This window comes from Podarcis tiliguerta, assembly GCF_965153285.1.
Source record: "Podarcis tiliguerta genome assembly, chromosome: 9".
NCBI classification, from domain to species: Eukaryota; Metazoa; Chordata; class Lepidosauria; order Squamata; family Lacertidae; genus Podarcis; species Podarcis tiliguerta.
This window is the reverse complement of record NC_139542.1, coordinates 27,382,212-27,403,625: the sequence shown is the minus strand read 5'-3', so window position 1 is coordinate 27,403,625 and position 21,414 is coordinate 27,382,212. Positions and strand designations below refer to the sequence as shown.

At 43.4% G+C, this 21,414-nt stretch overlaps 1 protein-coding gene across 1 annotated transcript in view; it reads left to right on the top strand.

Annotated features, from left to right (window-relative positions):
- The window catches only part of PRSS12 (serine protease 12), a 71,579-nt gene that overhangs the window by 894 nt on the left and 49,271 nt on the right, over nucleotides 1–21,414 (top strand). The window lies entirely within an intron of this gene.

Sequence of the window (21,414 nt, the reverse complement as noted above, 5' to 3'; positions counted from 1 at the left end):
ATTTGAGGATTCATTTCTTAAATTTTCACCATGGTGATAGTACTGCTACTGTGACCTTGGACCAGGTTGTGACTTAGTGGTGGGTCCAGGCCCACCAGTTGAAGATCCCTACATACTATTGGGTGTATGCAGGCTTGCTTTATTGGGCTGTAGATGCACCATACATTTAAAGCGTATTGCTTTCTACCTTCCCCACAGAGAATCCTGGAAACTAATTTAGCCATCACAGAGCTACGATTCCCAGGACTCTTAACAGACTGTAGTTCACAGGGTTCTTTTGGGGAACTCATGTGGTTTAGATGTATGGTGTGTGCACAGCCAAATATACCATTATGAGGCAGGGTTGTTTCAAAAACCATTGCTGCGCAGGTATAAGCAGGTTGACAGTATTTGGAAATAAGCTCCACTATGTTCATTGTTGTCATTCCCAGTGCTGTTTTTCTAGAAAAAGAGGTGCCAGAATAATGGCAATGGTGCCCACCTGAGAGGTGAGTTCTGGCTGGAAAAAAGCCCTGGTTATTCCTATGTAAATTTGAAAAGTATTGTGTTGTTAAATTCTTCATGGTTTTCCCCAAGGGGAACCCTGGACATGATACAGCTTATAACCCCACATCACTAATGTTTTAAGATTTTTCATTATTTATAAGAATACCTATAAATAATAATGGAAGTGAAACAAAATAATTAAAATTAAAATTAGGACTTTTAAAAACAGGTATCTGGCATTATTTATTCAATGTATTTTTAATTGACAATGATATAATAATTGAATAGTAAAAGGTAAAGGTACCCCTGCCTGTACGGGCCAGTCGTGTCTGACTCTAGGGTTGTGCGCCCATCTCACTTAAGAGGCCGAGGGCCAGTGCTGTCCGGGGACACTCCCAGGTCACGTGGCCAGCGTGATGAAGCTGCTCTGGCGAGCCGGCACCAGCGCAGCACACGGAAACGCCATTTACCTTCCCGCCAGAGCGGTACCTATTTATCTACTTGCACTTAAGGGTGCTTTCAAACTGCTAGGTGGGCAGGAGCTGGGACCGAAAGACAGGAGCTCACCCCGCCGCGGGGATTCGAACTGCCGACCATGCGATCGGCAAACCCACAGCGCCACCCGCGTCCCTATACTTGTGCCCTATACAGCTCTGTGTGTGATCGAGTCAATTCAATAATGCATCTTGAATAAATAACAGCAATTGAATTAGTCTGCTCTTAACTGTCACTGTCACTTTGAAGCACATCAGATCATATGACCAGACCATTGTAAGAATATGGTTAGGGTTGATGGAAAAAGTTCATTTATACACAATATGCTCTCAAGCAGGTTCTCCGTCTCTCACGTTGGAAATAATATAGAAATTAGGAACTAGCATTTCGCTTGCTGTGAACCTCAAGAAGATAAAAATTAAATCATTCTGGGTCAAGTGATGGAGCTCTCTCTGGTAGAGCTGCTGAGAACCTCATTCAAAAACACACTTGTGGGCTTCATGGCACAAGTGGGGTGCATTCATCCCTTGTAGTAACAAAATATTAATAGGGAAATGGAATTTGAACAGCTGTGCATCCCCTAATACATTTTAACCCACCTCAAATCATAGAACCAGACCACCAGGAGACTGCTCCCTGTGAGCAGCTGCATACTACTGCACATTCCAAAAGTGGTCTGTGTGGGTATCCTCATACCTCACCTTGGAAACATAAATGCAAAGAACTGCCAAACTGTCCCAGTCATATAGCTACTACAATATCGGTTCCCGAAACTGCACAACTCTGTTTTGAAGTGAACGGTGCTTAACTATTAATATCATTTTACATGGAAAGATTAGGAACAGTTTTTCTTAGGAAAAATGCATTTTTAAGTTCTGGAAAACATAAGCTGGCTAAAAAGTAAAATAAAGTATCAAATAATAAACCAAATTTTGAAATAGATATGCACAGTCATATCAGGGAGCAGCTAGACACATTAGCACAGGGTGTTTGGTTACTTTTCTAGTAGGAAATGCTATTTTGTCACTTGATCCACATTATAAGGAAGTAGTCAGGACATTCCTGCTGTGTGTGAGGCTAAGCTTCCTCCTTGGTTTTATCCCCCTGCCTGCCTGCCCCCCCCCCCAAGAGTTATGCTCATCAGAATGCATTTGACTACTGGAAGAAAGATAGGGGAAATTTATTTCAAGGGTCACTACAGAAAGTTGAGATGCTGCATTGCTTTGAATGAACAGAATAATGGCACTTCCAAACCACTTTCTTATAGATCGCATGATTAGCACAAGTAGCAAAATGATATCTTTGATTGAACAGAAACGCAAACCAAACAGCTTTAGTTATCTCCTCAATAAGATTGTGGCTGATACCTCATCATAGCAATTATCCATGTGTTGTGTGAAGCACAGATCAATCTCTTTCTTCAAACTTGGGTTAATAGTTTTGTGACATTTAATTTTTTTTTCATATTTCAGAAGTTCAGCATTCCTTCCTTGTACAATTTCCGCACTGGAAAACTTAGCCTGTCCGGTAGAGAACTTAATCGAAAATACCCATTCTGCTGCACCATTGCTAACAATTTCGTTAACGTTTGCTTTGAAATTGCTTTTTATTTCATTCTTAGAAGACTGTGCACTCCTACTGATACTTCTTTTTTCGAAAAAGGTGGGAAACTGAAATACGGCTATCTTCCAGTAGCAAGTTTATTCTTTCTCCATCACATTTGAACCGGATATCGTGCTATTGGCATTGAGTAACACACCACGGCACAAAGGCTAAGCAGATTTGGCCTGCCTAGAACCTGGATTAGAGCCCGTCAGGGAATAACAACAACAGCAACAACAACATACATGAGATCCAGTGTAGATTTGTACATAAAATCAAGTGCTCCTGGCAACTAATTTGGGGTGCATGTGTTCACTCACTAAATAAAAAAGTATGCATTACTGATTTATAATGTTAACAACATAATGGATATCTTCTTCTGTTGTTCTTTTTTTTTAATGCCATTTTGTGATTTAGTACTTCCTGAGTTACCAGCTTACTACTTTTACCACCCCGTAGATGGAAACTTCATAGAGAAACTTCATCTCAAACTACATCTCTCTTGTACCGTTAGCTGTAATGAATATGGTGGAAGTCCCTACGCAGTAACTGAATCACTTCCTCTTGGATATTCAGACTTCCCAAATATATATATCCACTGAAATGATGAACAGAGATTTGTGTGCGGGAGTATTCTATTTTTAGGGCTGTCTCGTAAGACAAGGTAATTTTATAACACTCTTAATGCTGGCTGTGGCACAGGGGAGGATCACACTGCATCTGAGTGAAAAATATTAAGTTATTGGAGTTTTCAAAAGTATATACATTATAGGAAATCTGCACTGCATTATTTTTTGTTTTAAATAAATGCTGAGCTGAACTTTGTCCATGTCCAGCCAGCTAGGGTTGCCCTTATTCACATTTTAATTGGAGAGAGGGAGGGTAGAGCCCAGGCACAGCTGAATACTTTGAGGCTCAGATTATTTAAGCAGGAAACTTGAGCTCCTGCTTAACCCTCTCTTCTTTTGAAATTCATGGGATGTAATTTCTTGTCCAACAGTAGGGCAAACTTAGAGCACAATAGCCAGTTAAATAACCATAAGTAGGAGCGAAACTAAAAAGGGATGCGGGTGGCGCTGTGGGTAAAAGCCTCAGCGCCTAGGGCTTGCCGATTGAAAGGTCGGCGGTTCGAATCCCCACGGCGGGGTGCGCTCCCGTTGCTCGGTCCCAGGGTCTGCCAACCTAGCAGTTCGAAAGCACCTCCAGGTGCAAGTAGATAAATAGGGACCGCTTACTAGCGGGAAGGTAAATGGCGTTCCGTGTGCGGCTCTGGCTCGCCAGAGCAGCGATGTCACGCTGGCCACGTGACCCGGAAGTGTCTCCGGACAGCGCTGGCCCCCGGCCTCTTGAGTGAGATGGGCGCACAACCCTAGAGTCTGTCAAGACTGGCCCGTACGGGCAGGGGTACCTTTACCTTTACCTTAGGAGCGAAACTAGGCTTTATTTCACCTGGGTCAAAGACCCAGCTTGGCACTCCCTTCCTCCCCTAGCTAGGGCACTGCTTTAAGAGACTTAAGTTGCAAGCCAAACTCCTCACCCACCATGCTAGGGTGGGGGATTGGATGGGGTGGAAGTCTCCCTCTCCTACCCCATCCAGTCTCCCACCCTAGCATGGTGAAGTCTCCTTCTCCAAGCCCAAAACAGCTCAGCTGACATCACTCTGGTACAGATCTTCCCAGCACAAATCAGCAGAGCATTATGATCACACCACTCATCTAAAGGTGTATAATAGGCTCAGTTCACAGCTTTGAGTGAAGGTGCCACCCCACTCCTCTCCTTCCATGTGTTCATTTGTTCATTAACACGCAAACTGTCCTATTATCACCTGCTAATGGCTACACATCAAGCTGCTGTTAAAGACACAACTGCACTGGCCTATTGACAGACCTGTTAATTGCTCACGGGTGATTTGCGTTTGGAGTTTCTCCTTCCTGCCTTGTGGAACAATGCTTTGGAAACCCCCCTGGCTTTCAAGAGCAAACCTGTGATATGGTGGTAGGAAGGTTCAGGCCGAGGTGCTGTTGGGTTCAGGACACCAATACTTGGCACCTTGCCAGGACCTCCTCAAAGCTGGAGCCAGCTCTAAGGAAAGGTTGTCATATGTACTTCGCAAAACTCTTCTATGCTGTACTTTTGGTGAGGTTTTAATTAAAAGCTGACCCAACATGAGCTGAAAAATGAGTGAAATATAAACGTAAGAAAAAAATGAATAAAATAACTAACATAATTTGCAGCTGCACTATGAATGTGCTGCATATTTGAGACCTGTGTCGTACTCCAAAATTTCACATGTAGATGAATGAAAATTCAGGCAAACGCATGGTTTGATTTACTTTCTCCATGTGACTCAAAGGGGAAAGCATTGCAGCCAGGCAAATTCCATGGGTATGTTGGAGGTTGGAGGAATCTGAGTGGCAGAGGACACGCTTTGCATGGAAAAGAGTAGAGCTGGCAGAGACTTCTGTCTGAAACCCTGGAGAGCAGCTGTCAGCATACAGTGGTACCTCAGATTAAGTACTTAATTCGTTCCAGAGGTCCGTTCTTAACCTGAAACTGTTCTTAACCTGAAGCACCACTTTAGCTAATGGGGCCTCCTGCTGCTGCTGCGCTGCCGGAGCACGATTTCTGTTCTCATTCTGAAGCAAAGTTCTTAACCCGAGGTACTATTTCTGGGTTAGCGGAGTCTGTAATCTGAAGCTTATGTAACCTGAAGCGTATGTAACCCGAGGTACCACTGTACTGGGGAAGATGTTTTTTCTTTTTCTACCTAGTCCACACACTCATTTATTATTATTCCCCTGAAAAATGCTTCTCGGTGAACTGGTTTCATTTTGAAGGTAAAAGCCCACTGCAGATTGTTTCTGCATTACCTGAGAGTGTGTCGATCTGAAAACAGATAACGGTGGTCGCAGCAATGAGGGGTCTCTCCATGCCTGCCCAATGACGTTGTGGTATACCAAGATTGCAAGGGGAGGGTTTTCAAATGTGTAATCCGATCAAGGGGAGAGTTTTCAAACACATACCAAGTAACCACACCCACGAATCTGGATGGTCAGTCTAGATTGAAAGCAGCATGTTGAGGATGAGCATGAATCCAGGTTGAGAAAAACTACATTTTGAGACCAACAGCAGGCAAGTGTATATGGAGCCTAAGGCAGCTTCTTGTGTACCTGCAAAGCCAGGTGGTTGAGCAAAGTGTCTAGGCAACCTAGGAGCTTTAGCTTCCCTCAAATTTCACAGCAGTATTTTATACCTACCGGGCACTCTGCATATTAAAAATAATTGCAAAAACATGTACACCAGACCTAAATGAAACCAAATGTGTTGGCTTTACAGTACATGGTAAAAGATCTGTCAGGACCGTCAGCCCTTCTTTTTGCAAGTATAATTTTCCACTGAAACCACCAGTGTAGAGAAAATCGCATCTTTTCGTCCAAATCGCACAGCAATCTTCTGGTTAGGTTCAACTGCAGGACAAGCAGTCCGGATAATCTCCAGTACCTTTCAGGCTTCACAATGATCTTGCATTAGAGCATTTGCTAGGTAATCTTGTGGCATGTTTTGCTGGCAATTTTACCTTTTAATCATGTGACAGTTGCTATATGCACTAATACTAATGCTAATACTGTGGGAATACTTCAATGAAAGAAACAAAAGTGGAAGGGACATACGATTGAAAACCTAAGATGTTTATGCCACTAATGGTAATCACTTGTTGTTGGACTCTAGCTGTCTTGGGAAGCAATGGAGGAATGCGCCTTTGGGTTTGAAGTCAAACCACTGGAGAGTTACAGCGCCTGCTGTGGCTGTAGAGCCCAAAATAGGAGATACATGTTTTGTTCCAGCTGGGGCAAGTGAAGGCGTCTGTTTCTGCTGCTGCAAATGCACCATGGTGTTGCTTCTTTCTGCGCTGCTCCTGGTGGTCATTCCTCCTCTGGTCACTGCTGTGGATACACAACCTGACGGTCTGTCTCCAGGCACTGCAATCTTCTGCAGTGGATTCTCACATGGCAGGGTTGTTGCTACCAGCCTTCATGTATTGTTTGCAGACATTTTTGTAATGCAGAGTTGGTCTGCCAATGGGCCTGAAGCTATCAGCATGCGGGGGTCAATCGGCCAGCTGGCTAGCCCCCAGCTGGGTCATCTTCTTCCAGTTGTTCCACTGCGAAGATCCATCAACCTCTGCTTTGACATAAATCAGCAACCCAAGCCTTCCAGACTTGGGCACACTATACTTAGTGTAAACTGCACAGCAGATGAGACTGAGGCTGTGAATACATACTACGAACTACGGATTTCTTAAACATAAATCAAGACAAAGAAACATGTTGTCTCTCCTGTCGTCTCCTCGGAGAGAGAGTCAAAAGCAAAAGCAATACAGTGGAAGTTCCGCTTACGCCAGCAAACAGTGCATTGAGTTCAGCGTTACAATAATGTGACAAATAATAATCCTATGTCTGTAACTAAAGGTGGAATGGAAATTTCCCAACAACCTCCCCCTTTCCATGTAACCTGTGATGCAGTATTTCAACCCAACTGCAACCACTGTACATAAACCTTAACAACTTTAGACAACAGATCTTCAGGAATTTTGTTTCCTGGCATGTAGGACACCTGAATGAGTCCTTTCCGAAGACACTCCCTTGCACGATGTAACTTTATCTGCAAGTACTTGGTTCTTTGCTTGCAATTCTCTGAAGCTAGCAAACCCAAACAGGACCTGTTGTCTTGATACACCTGTATAGGACATTTCACATTAACCCTGACATCCTGAAACAGTTGCAACAACCATTTACAATCCATAAGTGAATATGACAGTGCATTGAGTTCAGCTTCACAATAATCCATGTCTGCAACTAAAGGTGGAATGGAAATTTCCCAACAGAAGCTTCCTGCTTCCCACAGAGCATGTCCTTGGGGATCCTGCCATCTTCCATTCTGTGGACATGACCAAGCCAATGTAGACATTGCTGAGACAAGAGTGCAAACATGCTGGGAATGTGGAGTTGGGAAAGCACATCGTTTGAGACACTGTCCTGCCACATGATACCCAAAACCTTTCTGACACAACGCATGTGGAAGGCGTTAAGATGTTGTTCCTGGCAGTTGTAAGTTGCCTATGATTCACTTCCAGAGAGCAGCGTGCTCAGCACACAAGCCTGGTAGGCCTTCATCTTGGTACTGGTCATTAGCATCACATTCTCCCATACCCTTTTGGAGAGACGAGCCATTGCCGTAGCTGCCTTGCCAATACGCTTGTCCAGCTCAGCGTCAATGAAGAGGTTGCTTGTAATGGTGGAATTCAGATAGACAACATTGTCTACCACCTCAAACAGGTGGTCACGAATGCTGATGCATGGAGTGCTGGTGACATCCTGACCCAGAAAGTTGGTCTTCTTCAGGCTGATGGCAAGGCTGAACTCCCTGCAGGCTTGGGCAAAATGGATGATGAGTCCCTGTAGAGCTTCCTCAGAGTGTGTTGTCAAGGCTGCATCATCTGGAAACAACATCTCTCGGGTGAGGGCCCACCACACTTTTGTCTTAGCATGGAGATGTGCCAAGCTGAACAGTTGAGCTGAAGGCATATGAAAGGACCAGGGAGAAAAATATGCCAAAGATAGTTTCATACCACTCTTTATTGGAAAGGTGTCTGAGGGTGTCATCCTCATTGGTTCTGTGCATGTTCTCGTGGAAGGGACACTAACATCTTGTGAAGCTTAGGAAGCCATCTTATCTTGTTGAGGAATCAATTCCCATAATATAATGCATAGAACATGTTTCAGACATATTTTGTTGACTTTGTGTTCTTTGGCCAAATTTCCTTTCTAATCATAAAGCTGCACATCTCAAAAAACAAACCTATATAGATTTTGCAAGAGTTACTCCATATGTACACAACTGATACTGAGACCAGACTTTTATCTTCTCTCAAGGGCAATTCAAACATAATAACATCACATCTGCTGCCTATATTATTTTGATTTGAAGTGAGCTTATTATAATTGCATAGACTGCATGCTATAATTCAGAGTTATCTCCTTGCACAATGCAAGTGGAAAGTCATTTTATTGTTTTATTTGTGTGTGCCTGTCTTTCTTTGTCATATGCAACCCTGTTTAGTTTACAGCAGTCATGCAACTTAATGCCATGTTTTCCCTCTACACTTTCAGCACGAGCCAAAGCATTTTACTCACAAGTAAATCATACCGAGTTCAGTGGCATTTATTCCTAAAGCAAGTGTGCCTAGGATGACAATCCTGCATTACAGTCTTATGCACGTTGATTCAGAAAGACGTCTATCTCTATCACATTTTGACTGTTAGTCTTTCAGGGCTCAGCAAACTTTTTCAGCAGGGGGCCAGTCCACCGTCCCTCAGACCTTGTGGGGGGCCAGACTATATTTGGGGGGGGGGAGGGGAATGAACAAATTCCTATGCCGCACAAATAACCCAGAGATGCATTTTAAATAAAAGGACACATTCTACTCTTGTAAAAACATGCTGATTCCCGGACCGTCCGCGGGCCGGATTTAGAAGGCGATTGGGCTGGATCCGGCGCCCGGGCCTTAGTTTGCCTAACCATGGTCTTCCCCATGCAATTAGAGAAGGGACAAGCTTGTTAACTCAGCTATCTCTGTGGAGTCACAGTGCTGGAGAGCAGGAGCCAGCTGTGCTCTTGCACGATCATTTGAAGTTCTAAATAAATGGTGAGGAACTTGTGGCCGACCAGATGCAGTTGGACCAGAACTCCAAGCACTCCTGACCATTGGCTTTGTTGCTGGGGATGATGGGAATGGTAGTTTATCCACATTTGAAGGGCCACAACATTCCCATCCCTATTCTAAATCATGCTGGGGAGGTCTACATGAGTACAACAGGCTCCCTGCTGTAGATATTTGTCCTCCAACCAGCCCATGGAGAGTGGTGGAGACAGACATGCTGATGCTGCAGAAGAGGCTAAGCTAGCATGCTCACCCCACTGTCCTTATCTTTTGAGGATCATAAGGTTCAATGTGGTTCAATTGCTTTCCTAAGCAAGCAAACACTTGCTATCACTCTAGAGTCCTATACACCGTTATTCCAATATAAGTCTCATTGAGGTTCACCTTTAAATGCTAACTGGATCAAATTTCTCCTCCATCCCCAGGTCTGAGTACACATCCATTGGACTGCTATGCTAGGCTGCAGTTGACACAAGAGACTACATATTAAGAATTCAGCAATCCCGGCATGAAGGCAGATAAACTGTAAGCCACAGCCTGATTGCAAAGTGACAGTGTTTCCCAGTCCTAGGTTCACTTTTATTATTACTGTTATTTTATTTATTGAATGTATACCCCACCCTTCCTCCCAAAGTGGCCCATATATAGCCCCATTAGGCACAGCCACACTCTTCAGACTTCATCAATCACAGTTTTTCCTGTCGGGTTTGAAGATACCAAAAAGCTAGCGTAAGGATGACACAACCAAACCCCACCATTCAGTAACAGGGTGCCTCTGAACACATGAGATTTTTCTTCAGTAGTCTACTCCTGATTAGTAAAAGTTCTATTTCAGTAACTTTGATTAAGAAGAAAAGGGGGCTTTGTTGCTGCTGCTGCCAAGAGCTAAGGAACTGAGAGTTGGAAACCCTTACAGATCTATGGCAAATTGTCCAGAGATTTAGCAGTAGATCTGGACCTTCCTCCGGCCCCTGTCCTACTTCTGCAGCATGCCCAATTAAGCCCTGCCCCTGCGAGTGCATCTTTGCACTCTACTTGCAGAGTTTACAGCTAGCAGAGATTTGAACTCAGCCAGGCATCCAATCCAGTGTATAGGACACTGTGATGGAGATCTCCTTTTATCTCTTGTCTGCTGTTGAAGGTCTGGAAGGATGAGCTCACACAACCCGTTGGCGTTGCTGCTATCATTTGTCAAGCTTTAGAGCAGTGAACTTCCCTCAGTGGCTTGTAGATGAATAGAAAATGATCTATTCATAATGGCAGACACTTGTTGGGGCTTTGAAATGACCATGGAATATCTGAAATCATATGAAAAACTTAATTGTGTGAAATGAATTTACTCCATAGATTACAGGCTTGAACAGAAGCGGGATGCCCATAAGATGTGCATTGTGTTCACTGACATTGGTAGGATCCAGAATTGTATTGAAGCAGCAGTCATCATGTTAGCCAGCGAAAAGAGAGATTATTCAGAAAACCAGAAAGATTTAAGAACTACTATGTCTCACACTTAGGGCAATGGTAGTAAATCTTCCTCTGGTTTTGTTTTTTACCCGCTGACTCCTGGCTTTTCAAAGAACCCCAATGAGCATTTAAAGTTTTCTGTGGTAATGCATCTGGCAAAATGCCAGTATTGTTTCAGCTCCAAAAGGCTGGTTCAACAGTGAACTTTCTTCCCCTCCAACCCAGATAATAACCTCAGCACATTAATTTCAACACTGTTGTTTCATTTAGGAATTTCAATACACACACTGAACAGAGCACCAAGCGCAGGAAAGTGCCTTGAGTGGACCCTTAAGCAGAACACTTTATAGCAGAGCTCCCAAAGGAAATTGTTTACCTGTTCATTCACGCATCCTTGGAAACAAACTTGGAAAAGCATATCTGTATTGCAGATTCAGAAGAACAGCTTTGTGTGCATTCTTGACTTTTGTAACATCTATAGTACTTTTATGCTCGGAGCAGATTTATCAGTTCTTGAGAATGCTGTAGAAGTGAACATTAGTACTAATATGAAACATTATATTAACATGCAAGTGTAAAGCCAGGACATTCTCATGCTTGCAGACATGGGTTTCTGGGGGAGGGGTGGGAAATGTCCTTGTTTAAATGAATACAGGAGTGGGGGGTAATTTCAGAATGGAGATTGATGTGTTTGAGGGAGAATTAAACACATACAATACTTCCCGCACACCCGTTGTTCCCAGAAAATATATCCCCAATTGGTTTGACCCCCACATGCGGGTTTTTCTTGTCTCCGAAATTAGCTATATTTACACTACATTTTGCCAAACAAAAGATATCAACAAATTATAATCTATAATAATGCTTCCAATTTTAAAAATTATAATTGGCCCAATTTTAAAATGGCTTTTGCAGTAGTAACTTTTATGGGCCTGTTAAAGACATTCCTCTTTCACCAAGTTTTCGAAATGGAGATCTTCATCCCTGTTGGTATATGAATTCAGTTTGAATTGATTTAATGTATGTGCTGTTTAAATTGTTTTACTATATGCAATTGTTTTAACTGTTTTGATATATGTAACACTTTTATTTATGTTTTTATTATAATAAAACCCACTTTGGGATGCCTCATAGGAAGCGGTTCATAAATGAAATAAATAGTAATGCAATCTGATAAATATTTTTATTTTTATTACTACTACTATTTAGTATTGATTGCCTTTAGGGATCACCCTTCCTCATACAGGACCAGGTGGCTGTACAACAAAATTAGAACAAATACAATATGAATATATTCACAAAGTAACCATCATTAAAAACACAATCCACACATTGCTGCTCAATGCAAACATTGTCATATCAGACTGAAAAGGCCTGGGCAAACAGAAGTGTCTTTGCTGACATCTAAATCCCAACAAAGAGACAGATGCAAATCCAGGGGGAGATCATTCCAGAGTCGCAGCAGCCCCACTTGGGAGAAGGCCTTTCTATGAGTCCCCTCACCATGAATTGTCTTGGAAGCTGTGAAAAGAGGCCCAACCCTGCCATTCTTAAGAACTGCAGTTGGCTGCTGTCACCCACCTAGTGATCCAAGCCCTTCCATTGGATGGGGAGCAAACCTGGAGGCTTCAGGTCATTTCTGGGAGTCTGGCAACACTAATAAAAGGAGAAACTGGGGCAGCTTCCTCAAGCTTAGGCTTTGAATCCTGAAATGGGGGCAGGAGGGGGCAGAGGGGACCTTGGCAGAACATTGTGGGCGCTATGACACCTGCATGCCTATCTCTCTCTCTCTCTCTCTCTCTCTCTCTCTCTCTCTCTCTTTCTCTCTCTCTCTCTATCATCTCTATCTCTATCTCTATCTCTATCTCTATCTCTATCTCTTTTGTGGCCACATGAAAATGGGGTATGCGTAAGTGCCGGTGGGTTGTATGTGTACTTGTATTGAAAACAGCAGCATACAGACACTAAGAAAACTGAACAGAGGAGAAGACTAGGATCCTAGTTTCACATTCAAAAAACTAAAAAGCTTTAGGGTACTTGAATCAGGGTCGGTAGGCAGTGGAGTGCTTTCAGAGGCAATGTTACATTCTCCTAACTTGCTGCCTCTGTTCAGAACATGGCAGATTAATTCTTCAGTAGCTCCAGCTCCAAGGTAGCCCCACGTAGAGCGCATACCAATAATCCAAATGCGAAGTCACCAGAGCGTGAGCTACTGATATCAAAGTATCTCAGGCTAGGAAATGCTACAGCAAGTGAGCATATAAAAAGAATTGCCAGCTCCAGGTGTAGCAACTGATAATATGTGTCAGACCAGATAAGTTGGACCCCACATGGATGATAAAGTTAGAGCACCATTCTCGACACCATCTCCACCAGCTCAGTCATCTCCACCAGCTCTGACCCAGCTGCAATCCCACCCATTCTATAATAAACACCAGGGTGTCTTCCTCATTTGTGAGGTGTTCCTTAAAAGCAGTATCATGGATGAGAGAGGTTTTACTGTACACAGACCTGGTGTTTAGCAACAGCATCACAAAGTGGGAGGGCAAGTTGGTTATCACAACCCAAGATCTCTTGGTTGAAGGATAGTCCAGAAGGAGTCATAGCTTGTAGGCATCTGCTACCCCTTCTCCTATGGTTTCTTAGAAAATGCCCCAGATGGCCCTGCAAGAAATAAAAAGGCAAGTCTATATAGTTACTTCTAAACACTAAAAGTTGTTAATATATTTTGTCTGCTGTTTGAAATGAATTTTAATTGCTACAATTTTTGGTAACAGCTTTGAAAACTGTAAACGAAAGATATATGAGGAGGGGGCAATAGCCCCTAAGAGAAAGCGATTCAGATAGTTTTAAGGTTCTCCTCAAATAGAAAACTGCAAATATCCACTCCATACATTCAAAGCATGTGGTTTTCTGCAAAGAATCCTGGGAACTGTAGTTTATACCTCTCAGGGCTACAGTTCCCAGGATTCCTTGGGGAACGCCATGTCCTTTCAATGTGCTTTTAAGACAATGGGATCTGTCAATGCCATTGCTAACGCTTATAGAATGCAGCTGCCATAACCCTTTCCTTAAAAATCTATAAATATGCTTTTCATTAAGCCTCATTTTCCTTTGCATTCCCATTTGCAGCCAGCAAGTTCAAATTGCCATGTTTCATAAAAATCTTTTGAGTTATTTGTCTGTGCAGGATCTACAGTTTTGATACTCAGTATTTAATCTGAAAAAATGTTAAACACTAATCTGATTTAGCTGACATAGCTCAAATCAGTCAGAGCAAGATGGATCCCCCCGCCACATCACAATTTTTAATGTATCTGTAATTGCAGGACACCTTCAAGGATGGTCTATGTAAGGAGATTCTTCTTCTTCTTGATGAACAATCCTTAAACAGCAGAAACATGGAACAGCAGATCCACCAGCCTGCAGCTGATGCCCTAACAGTTTGAACAAGCCAGGTTGGAAAGTGAGAGGCTGTTTTATTTTTTATTTTTATTGCCTTGCCAGCTTCAGGCATAATAACTGTTTTTAAAAATAATTTTTAAAATCCCTCACATTTAACATGGGATGACCCCTTTATGTTTTCCCTTGAGTTCAGGCCCACTACTCATTTGAAGTAGAAGCAGCCTGCATGAAAGGATTGCCCTGTACTCAGATGTTTTGAGTTCAGGCCCTGCCCTTACCACCTCCTCAGGTATGGACATAACATGTGATGGAGGTTCCACATATATCCAACACAGGTGCTGATGAAACAATGCAGAGGTTCCCAGCTCCGTTTGCACTTTCAAAGCCCTCTTCTGGCTCCGAAGGACTTGAAGTGCGTTCCTACATATCAGGCAATAACAAGGCATTTAATTCAGCAGAATGTATTAGCCCCAGTGAATCAGATACAGTCTTTAACAAAATTCGTTCTTTTCACAGTTCATTTTGGACACATGTTTATGTCTCTTGTCTGCGCTTGGATAGAAATATTTTCCACACTGCTCTTTGCTATTACTTATTAATATATACAATCTTGTTTGCCCACTACTGATTTGTATTGACTTACGTTACGGCTCACAGGAAAGAGACTGTGTTTCAAATAGTTGCGCCTGAATACTCAAATACATATTTTGGAACCAATGTATAGTCTTTCTTGACCTCGGTAATATAGTAACTTGACAAAAACATGATTAATAGAATATCCGAGAAGCCGTTTCATATCCAGGCACAGATTACTGCTAAATTAATTCTTATATTCCTTCGGGCCGTTGCAGTGCCCTGGGAGATATTTAATCCCCCTTTTACATTTTGTATCTGAATTGCTATCAGGTTTCCTAAAAGATGCCTTAAAAATTCCTTCAGGAAATATCAGAAATGCCTTAGTATCACTATTGCTAACAAGGAGTTGGTATTTCATTAAAAAAAAAAAAAATACCAGGGGTGGAAAAGGTTCCAGTTATTCATTCATTTAAGTATTTCTACACTGCTTTGCATTTAGAGAAATACTAAAATGCTTCATACAGTAATAAAACATAATGAATCTAACAACAGCAACAATAATAAATTCACTAAAACTACCACAGTGACCAGTAATAATAATAATAAAGGTCAGGGCAAGCCTGGGGGAACAAGTATGTCTTCATTTGGTAGCATAAACACCCTTGAGTTTGTGCTTGCCTAATCTCAGCATAGGGATGCGGGTGGCGCTGTGGTCTAAACCACTGAACCTAGGGCTTGCCGATCAGAAGTTCGGCGGTTTGAATCCCCGCAATGGGGTGAGCTCCCGTTGTTCGGTCCCTGCTCCTGCCAACCTATCAATTCGAAAGCACATCAAAGTGCAAGTAGATAAATAGGTATCACTCCGGTGGGAAGGTAAGCGGCGTTTCCATGCACTGCTCTGGTTTCACCAGAAGCAGCTTAGTCATGCTGGCCACATGACCCAGAAAAACTGTCTGTGGACAAACGTCGGCTCCCTCATCCAGTAAGGCGAGATGAGCGTCACAACCCCAGAGTCGTTTGCGACTGAACCTAACTGTCAGGGGTCCTTTACCCTTTTAATATCAGTATTCTACATGGCAGACACCACATTGGAGAGGACTAGGTGAGCCCCATCTCCAGACTGCAGCAGTTCCCATCATTTTTTTCCAGCAAAAAGGGTATCTGTAGGGATCATCCATGCCATATATTTAAAGTACACTTACAGCATAAGGCTTTCCCCAAAGACTCCTGGGAACGGTAGTTTACTCCTCACAGAGTTAAATTTCCAAGCACCCATAACAAACTACAATTCCCAGGATCCTTTGTGGGAAGCCTTGTGTTTTAAATGCATGGTGCGGGTGTGATTGAACGAATGAGCCAGTGTGAACCCTTTGAATCCAAGGGTGCTTCCAGACTGTTTCTGAGTGGGATTCAGTTGCACACTGGCAAATATGCATTGCTCAGTAAAAGTGGATTTGGCACTCTGGAGCAATAGACCTGTTTCTTCAAAAACATAGGACTATCTGAAGTTAGGAAAGTGACAGGGAAATGCACTGGAAAGTGTGGAATAACAATTGCATGAGGCAATGACATCCTTCCCTGCAGGCAAATCAGAATGAGCACTCAGTAAACAGATAATCTGGGAATGAGCTGTTGCCTTCGTGCCATTTTCAATGTGCTTTCTTTTTACATAATTGCATCTGTGTCAGAGCCGAACCACAGGCAGGCATCAGGCAGGAGTGGGAACCACGTCTGAAGGTCAGAGCCAGAGAATAGGACAAGACAGATTATTATTGCCCAGGCAAAATCCCAACGTGAAAATAGTATAGCTTCTCAGTCAGAAGATCTGAAGTATAGGCTTGCACTATTTGCTGAATATGTGGATTTCACTGGTATCTGTGGGAGGCAGAGCTCCTTGAATACTACTCAAATCTATTATTATTAGTAGAGTTTCTTTGTCTTGATTCTTAAAAAGCAAATCTTTTGTCTTCATGCATTGTTGCAATCCTTATTGAACACCAAATTATATTCTTGGTGAGCGACAAATTACATTCTTGACGTTCTGGAATGTTGCCCAGAATATATAATTAGCAGATCTTTTCAGCAATTATTTTCTAATGTGTCTATTACTTACTCTAAATTTCTTGTTAATAAAAGAATTGTCAATGTGTTTCAATGCATGGTAAAGTCTTCAAATATCCTTTTAGCTTAGACTCAGTAACGTAATGAAGCAAACAGTGGTGTTCTTTATTCTACGTAAAAGAACATTTCAATTATAAAAGAATTGAACTTTACATTAGAGGAAACTGCTATTTGCAGTGCCCCGAGAGACCCCACCATGCTTAGCTCTAATATAAAGTTCTTTTGTGAGGGGATCATGCCAATCTGTGTTTAATAAAATATTTTTTAAAAGTTTCCCAAATAAATAATTTACTGAAAAGCTTTTAATACTTGTCCTCGCTAATGTTATGATCATGTTACTTTCCATCATTCACTTGGACTGCAATTCTATGAATGTTTACTTGGAAGTAAGTCCCACTGTATTCCATGAGATTTGCTCACTAGTGTGGGCAACCTGTCCAAATGACTGGCTGTTGTCCAACTCCATTTTCTCTTGGATGTCCTTAATTATCTAGATCAGGGGAAGCTAACATGGTGCCCTCTAGATATTTTGGACTTGAACTTGCAACGCCACAACCAGCATGGCCATTGGTCCAGAATTATGGGAGTTGTCCATGACGTCTGGGAGACACCTTGTTGGATACCCCTAATTCAGATGCAAGATCCATTTTAATCTGATGCAGCCTTGATTGTTCTGAGGGATGACCTCTGTTCAAAGAGAGGTAGGTGGAATGTAACCCTTTTGATCCCGCATGGTTCAATCCTTTCTGCCCCACTCATGTTTTTTAACATATTTATCAAGGTTGAAGAACCCATGGCCCATGCAGGCTGCATCTAGTTTGCTGGTGGCCCACCAGTCTGTGACAAAATCAGGCACCTCTTCTCCACTTTACAAGGGCCACCTTAGAAAAGTAGGACCCATTGCAGCACTCAGAAATTGCTCAGCTCAGCACTGAGATGGAGAAATCCATTGCCTCTGTGTGAGTGTGGTATATGCCTACATGTTTATGTGTATTTATGTGTGTATGACACATTAACTTTATTATATACAAATATTTCCCAGAAATATTTGCCTGACCTAAGTTTAATTTTAGCCGGTTTATACAAAGGATTTTAAAAACAACAACTCCTAAAATGAACACACTAAATTCATATGAGCCTGTGATGGAAATGATGGGACAAGAACCACAGGGATACTTTCTGCATAGTCATACACAACTCTATTTCTTTTCAAGCTAGATGCATCAAGCAAGAAGCTAGAGGCCTGCAAGTTGTAGGTTTTTTTCCACAGCGGTGCTTCTGCAGAATATTTTAGCTTTTTCTTTTCAGATGAAACCTTGGTCAATGGTGCTATCAGGGCAGAGGTCCAGGGGTCCATTCAGAGGAATGAACAGGAAAGCCACAAAACTCAGCACATTTTGAATTTATATACATGACCATCTAAGAAGGAGAACACCTGTAGGACCAATGAATTCAGAGAAACTAAGGTTACCTAGCTGCACCATTAACCTTGGAAAGAAAGCAATAACTGTTGGCTGCTTGTAGTTTATCTCCATTATAAACAGTGATGGCATAGAGCCAGGTCAAATGAAACTAAAAATTGCTGGCCTGTGAATCTGTGTTCTCCACAAACCTGGATATGTTTATGGGAAACAAATTTGCACAAAGCTGAATATTGTTGTACACCCTATAATTTTGGGGGGCTGAAGCAATTTAGTTAGTTGCAGTGGGATACTTTTAAAAGTTCATTTGTAAGGCATGTTGGTGCTAAAAAATTCAAATCAGCTCTAGAGGCAAGGAAAACAATTGATACATTCATACTCAAAATTTGAAAAAGTTAGTCATGACTCTAGTTTAAAGTCAATGTACAATTACCAGGGAGTATGCCCCATTTAACAAAGTGGCACTTACTTTTAAGTAAATGTGTACTGTATAGGCTTCTGCTGTAAGGCTGCAATCCTATGCATGCACTACTTTGGAGTATGCGCCATTTAACATAAATGATTGTGCTGTAAATCCCACTGAAACAACTAACATTCAATTGATTTCAATGGGATTTAGTCATAGATAGTAATTGGGTTGAAGCCACTTCCTATGAAGGAACAGAAGCCAGCTGTGAAAGCTTAATGTGAATGCCTAACTTTATAAAGCAGTTAAATATGGCACATTTAAAACTTCTCTAATATAGTAAATGGAGATGAGCACATGGTAGAGTTGTCCTGGATCCAGGCATTGTCAGGCATTGTGGAATCTGAAGTAAGAATCTTGGAATGTGGGGAACACACCCATAGATGAAACAGAATGGCATAAAAACAACAGGGCAATTGAAAGCTAGGCAAGCATCTGGAATTGCCTCTGAAAAAAAGGGAGAGAGAAACTGAATGACATAGGTATGAATGGGAATGAATTACATTACAAAGACAAACCATGAAACTGCTTTGTATGGTGTAATCGTATTAACTCCAGTGGGTCTTTGTTTATTTACTGTGGAGCAAGTGGCTTGGGGGACTAAAACTTTTTATGCTGTGATCCTAAATACATTACAGTTTCTGTTGACACCAATGGATTTCCCATCTAATGTGTCTAATGGTGTGACCAGGGGTGGAATACGTGGGTGGCGCTGTGGGTAAAACCTCAGTGCCTAGGACTTGCTGATCACAAGGTCGGCGGTTCGAATCCCTGCGGCGGGGTGAGCTCCTGTCGTTCGGTCCCAGCTCCTGCCCACCTAGCAGTTCGAAAGCACCCCTAAGTGCAAGTAGATAAATAGGTACCGCTTTATAGGAAGGTAAACGCTGGCCACGTGACCCAGAAGTGTCTTCGGACGGCGCCGGCTCCTGGCCTCTTGAGTGAGATGAGCGCACAACCCTAGAGTCGGTCACGACTGGCCCGTACGGGCAGGGGTACCTTTACCTTTTTAGAAGACAGACACCCCATCACACCCCTTATTTGAGCTGCTGAACATTATACATAAAATTGTGGCTCTGCGTAAACCACCATTCAGCTTTCAGTACTCAGGATATGAGGTGAACCAAAGAACAGGTGCATGTATATGTATGTATATACATATGTGGGACATGGGTGGCGCTGTGGTCTAAACCGCAGAGCCTAGGACTTGCCGATCAGAAGGTCGGCAGTTTGAACCCCCGCGACAGGGTGAGCTCCCATTGTTCGGTCCCTGCTCCTGCCAACATAGCATAAATAGGTACCGCTCCGGCGGAAAGGTCAACGGCGTTTCCGTGTGCTGCTCTGGTTTGCCCGAAGCGGCTTAGTCATGCTGGCCACATGACCTGGAAGCTATATGCCGGCTCCCTCGGCCAATAAAGTGAGATGAGCCCCGCAACCCCAGAGTCGGCCACGACTGGACCAGTTTTCAGTGGCGTGGTCCCATAGACTTGGTCAGGACTCCCTCCTAGCGTGGCCAGGCCGTTCTTCAATAAGCTCAAGAGAGCGTCACTGGGAAACTGGCACATCTCTGGGAACTGGCACGAGGCACAGAAAGGGAAAGGCAGAGCAGACACTCCCCCTCCCCTGCCTAAACCAACTTGGCTCCCGGGATGTTTTGCTCACGACGCGCAGGCGCGCGCCAGGATTCCCGCATTCCAAAGCAGGACAGGAGGTAACGGAGCGCGAGTCACGTGCGCCGGTTTAGCGGACTTGGGCGCAGGGGCCAGTTTGTTTTGCGCAAAAGGATAGAAAGGAAACCGGCGGCCCTACCTGCCGCCTCCACTAATAAATTTCCCCAGTTTCTCTCAAATCTGGTCCACGGGGGGAGGGGGGCTCACGTTTGCCTTATCCTGTCCAACTTTTCCCCGCATAAGGATGACTCGACTGCCAACAGATGCCTCTCGCCTCGCTGCTCTTTCTGGTTGATATCGATGCTTTTGCGTCGGATCGCAGCGGGCCATGGTGCGCCCCGATTCCTTGGCAGGCTCGCGGAAATCTTTCCGGGTGGCCGAGATCTTCCCACCCGACTTTGGGTGCCTTGTCCCAGATGGGGAGACTGTGAGCTTCTCCGCTGTTCTCCAGCTCTGCCCGCAGCCTGTTTGCCCTTCTCACGTCTCTGCGCCCTGGTGATTTTTCAGTGTTCAGCTGGAACCAGAAGAGCCTCGCCCGAGCAACATCAGGGCTCTCCGAATACAGTCCCGTACTCCGTCTCTTGTGCACGTGCAAAGCGCTTGCCCTCCTTCAGTAATCATCACAGCCCCCTTCTCCATATGTGCCTGACTTTTTTGGGAAGACGATCCATCTCCGAAGATGGGCTTGTCAACTCGCCCAGTCTCCAGAAAGGATCCTGAATAGTTCCCGGACAGGCAGAAATGCAAATGGTGCAGCTTTCCTGCCAACATAGGAGGGGAAAACGCTTGACCAGTGGCATTTTTGCAGATGCTGGTATAGATAGCTGTGAAAGGTATATGTGAATCTTCCAAACTGGGAATGGGAAGGGGCGTCGTCGTGGGCGGCAAAGAACATTCCCGTGGGGGGAAAAAGTTGCAACTCCTAAGCGCGCTTTACCAGGGAGCGCATTCCCTTGGACTCAGTGGCGCTGACGTTTGAGTAAACACGCC